This window comes from Gopherus flavomarginatus, chromosome 9 (assembly GCF_025201925.1).
Source record: "Gopherus flavomarginatus isolate rGopFla2 chromosome 9, rGopFla2.mat.asm, whole genome shotgun sequence".
In the NCBI taxonomy this organism is placed as follows: domain Eukaryota; kingdom Metazoa; phylum Chordata; order Testudines; family Testudinidae; genus Gopherus; species Gopherus flavomarginatus.
The window spans coordinates 51186641-51191371 of NC_066625.1; positions in this window are offsets into that span (position 1 = coordinate 51186641).

The following is a 4731-nucleotide window of genomic DNA, read 5'->3' on the forward strand; positions in this document are numbered from 1 at the left end:
AATAGCACGTAGATATGCTGGCAACAAATGGTTACATCCAACATAAAATCGTAACACTCATCCTAGAGCCTAGACTTGCTTAACAAGTTACCTTCTTGGCTGATAAGATAGTTCTCACCTAAAAATCCTTCTCACAGCACTGTACAGCCAAGCTGGCTGGGACCCTCCTTTCAGAAGACATGCACACTGGCAGCTTGGCTTCTAGGTGAAGGATATCCCTTCCTCCCCAAGCTATACCAGTTCCTTCCATTGCTGTCAATCATAAGCAAGCAAACCCCTGCTGATCGTTTTTTTCATGTAGCTTTTCTCTCTCAAACATTTTGCAATCTTTTGCCTGGCACTTGGCTGTCTGCAAATGGGCACAGAGCATGAGGCAGACAAGGGAGCTAGCCAGACAGGGAGCTAGGCATCCATTGCCTCCAACCAGGGGCCCCTGATGCCACCAAAAAAAGACCCATGATCAGTCTCCTGAGCCCCACCATAGGGTTTCAGTCATGCCCTGGGAGCTCTAGCTGCATCTCAACCCTGCGAAAGGAACACCTGATGTCACCCCAGGGGAACTTGATTGGGCCCAGGTGGCCTCCAGTGCTGCCCTTGACACCATAGTTTATTTGCTGTGTCTAGGTGAAAAATCCTGGGTGCAGCTGAATGGTTAATAAATAATCTGAGGGAGATAGTTACGGGCAAAGGCTAAACTAGTTATTGGATGATGCTCTGGTTGCTCTAACTATTTCCTTGTGCAGTAGCTAGATGTGTCTTGCCAGATCAGAGCTATGGGCTCTCCGGTCACACCACCCACCCAGCTGACTTTGTAGAGCTTGAAACAAGATTTTAGGATGTATCAGGCAAGGTATTTCCAGCAAAGATAAGGAGGTGTTAGTACGGTTATATAAGGCGCTGGTGAGACCCCACCTGGAATAGTGTGTGCAGTTCTGGTCTCCCATGTTTAAGAAGGATGAATTCAAACTGGAACAGGTTCAGAGACGGGCTACTAGGATGATCCGAGGAATGGAAAACCTGTCATATGAAAGGAGACTCAAAGAGCTTAGTTTGTTTAGTCTAGCCAAAAGAAGGCTGAGGGGGGGTATGCTTGCTCTTTATAAATATATCAGAGGGATTAATATTAGGGAGGGAGAGGAATTATTTAAGCTTAGTACCAATGTAGATACAAGAACGAATGGGTATAAACTGGACACTAGGAAGTTTAGACTTGAAATTAGACGAAGGTCTCTAACCATTAGAGGAGTGAAGTTCTGGAACAGCCTTCCAAGGGGAGTAGTGGGGGCAAAAGACATATCTGGCTTTAAGATTAAGCTTGATAAATTTATGGAAGGGATGGTATGATGGGAGAGCCTAATTTTGGCAATGGATCTTTGATTATCGCCAGATAGGTATGCCCAGTGGTCGGTGATGGGATGTTGGATGGGATGGGATCTGAGTTACTGCAGAGAATTCTTTTCTGAGTGCTGGCTGGTGAGTCTTGCCCACATGCTCAGGGTTTAGCTGATCGCCATATTTGGGGTCGGGAGGGAATTTTCCTCCAGGGCAGATTGGCAGAGGCCCTGGAGGTTTTTCGCTTTCCCCTGCAGCGTGGGGCATGGGTCACTTGCTGGTGGATTCTCTGCAGCTTGAGGTCTTCAAACCACAATTTGAAGACTTCAATAACTCAGGCATAGGTTAGGGGTTTGTTATAGAAGTGGATGGGTAGGGTTCTGTGGCCTGCTTTGTGCAGGGGGTCGGACTAGATGATCACATTGGTCCCTTCTGACCCTAGAATCTATGAATCTATAAGATAATGCTTTATTTTCTGTTCCTTTCTTTAACTGCGCAGTGTCACCACACATGTACCATGATGGTTTGTGACAAAGATGGTACAAGACCTGTTAACTGCAGATCAGCGCAGCAAGTCCAGATAAGAGCATACACATAAGAGCAGCCATACGGGGTCAACCCACAGTCCATCTTGCCTGACATCCCAGCTCCGACTGCTGGGATTTTCCAGTGTATCCCTGGGGTTTCCAGTCTATCCCAATAAGGTTCAGGAGTCGACACTTTAACTGAAAGTACCTATATTAGTCCAAAGGCTGATCAGCACTTGTTCATTGTAAAACTGAGATAAGTGGGATCAGGATCGGAATCAGACACAGAGGGCTTTGGGTTCTTTCATAACGATAAGTATAAATGTCTGATTGTTATAATACAAACCCTCTATAAAACATCCCCACTTACATGCTTGGAAAAGTGGGCCTAAGCTAGATATGAGTGGATCTGAAAGGGACAAACACATAGAAAGGCAACAGCAGAATTAGGGAAACACAGCCCTTCTTCCAGTCCATTAAGGTGGAAAAATGGGAGTAGACATGTCCAAGCCATACAGTACAGTAGATAGAAGACCACAAGAAAAATGACACTGAACAAACTCCAAGGCATCTACTGCCGAACCTCTGCCCGAATGGTAAAAATATAGTGGCTCAACTTAGCTCCAAAGGAAATGAGATAAATGAAGTTAAGGTCCAACTTAGGGTGGGATTTTCAAAAAGCACCTAAGTGATTAATAAAAGCCAGTGAGATTTGTGCTCCTAAATTACAAAGGTGCTTTTGAAAATTACCCCAAGACAATTCGATCATGGTAACCAGCCTCTCTGAACTCTAAAACCAGATTCACCCTACATAAGAGGTGGTAGATCAACAAGCTATTTAATGTTCTGAAGTGTGTAGTCTATGTTAATAAAAGTTAGGGTTTACCAAGCTTAACACATACATACAGTCTCAGTGAAAGAGGTATTCCCAGAATAAATAAGTACAATGTAAGTCCTGAAAGGGTGAGAAGAAAAGATAAAAATGTTGAGGGTGTGATAAGATTTACGAAACACAGGTCCAGTTTTAACCTCTGGTGCCATCTTCAGTGCTAAATATGTCCACCATATTTACAGGGTTACCTACCTTTTTGTAACTGTTGTTCTTTGAGATGTGTTGTTCACGCCCATTACACATTATGTGTGCGTTCGCCACATGCACAGACGTTGGAAACTTTTCCCCTTAGCGGGAGCCCTCGCCAGAGCAGAGCCTCATGCTGGTGCATATATACCCCTGCCAACCAGATCCTCCCTCAGTTTCTTCTTGCTGGTGACTGACAGAGGGGAAGGAGAATGGGAAGTGTAATGGACGTGAACAACACATCTCGAAGAACAACAGTTACAAAAAAGGTAGGTAACCATTTTTTCTTCTTCGAGTGATTGTTCACGTCCATTACACATTAGGTGACTCACAAGCTTACCATAGAAGGCAGGTAGGAGTCATTTGGCTGAGTTGGTCAGAAATGCCACCTCCTGTTCTGGGTGTCTTAACTGCTGATTTCCAGATGCTGGGACTGGACGACGGGATGAATCACTTGATGATTACTTGTTCTGTTCATTCCTTTTGTAGCAGTTTTGTTCTTTCCAAAACCACAGTCCAGGCTGTGAGAATTTGTCACACCTGAAGGGAGCACTGACTCTCCATAGCATTCAGCCACAGAGCTTCCACGCCATTAGGTGTAGTGATAGCAGGTTAAGGTGGAGCAGGCGCCCACAGTCCTGCATGATGAGATCTCGGTGCAGGGGCAGGGCAATTGGGGCGGCCACTGACAGTTCTAGCAAAGTCATAAACCAATGTTGGAGGGGCCAAGCCAGTGCAATGAGAATCCTCACTGCTTTGTCCCTGCGAACCTTGAGGAGGACTCTGTGGATGAGCGGGAGTAGTATAAAGGCATACTTCAGACTCTCACTCCAAGGGACCGCGAAGGCATCTGCGAAGGCATCTTAGTGTATGGCTACACTTGAAATTTCAAAGTGCTGATGCGGCAGCGCTTTGTGTGAATGTGGTTGGAGCACCAGTGCTGGGAGAGAGCTCTCCCAGCGCTGCACGTAAACCACATCCCTTGCGGGTGTAGCTTGCAGCGGCACTGATTACACTGAGGCTTTACAGCGCTGTATCTTGCAGCGCTCAGGGGGGTGTTTTTTCCACACCCCTGAGCGCGAAAGTTGCAGCGCTGTAAAGTGCCAGTGTAGCCAAAGCCTTAGTCGCCTCTTTTCCAAGCTGAACAGTCCCCATGTTTTTACTCTCTCCTCATATGAAAGCTGTTCCATACCCTTAATCATTTTTGTTGCCCTTCTCTTTACCTTTTCTAATATATCATTTTTTGGGTATTCAATGTGTGGGCATACCATGGATTTATATAGTGGCATTATGATAGTTACTGTCTTATTATTTATCCCTTTCCTAGTGGCTCCTAACATTGTTAGCTTCTTTGACTGCCCCTGCACATTGAGTGGATGTTTTAAGAGAAACGTCCACAGTGACTCCAAGATCTCTTTCTTGAGAGGTTACAGCTAATTTAGACCCCGACCCCGTCATTTTGTATGTCCAGTTGGGATTATGTTTTCCAATGTGCATTACTTTGCGTTTATCAACAATGGATTTCATCTGCCATTTTGTTGCCCAGTCACTCATTTATGTGAGACCCCTTTGTAACTCTTCGCAGTCTGCTTTGGACTTAACTATCTTGAGTCATTTTGTATCATCTGCAAATTTTGCCATCTCACTATTTACTCCTTTTTCCAGATCATAAGAGACACCACTATTTACCTCTCTCTATTCTGAAAACTAACCATTTATTTCTACCCTTTGTTTCTTATCTTTTAACCAGTTATTGATCCATGAGAGGACCTTTCCTCTTATTCCATGACTGCT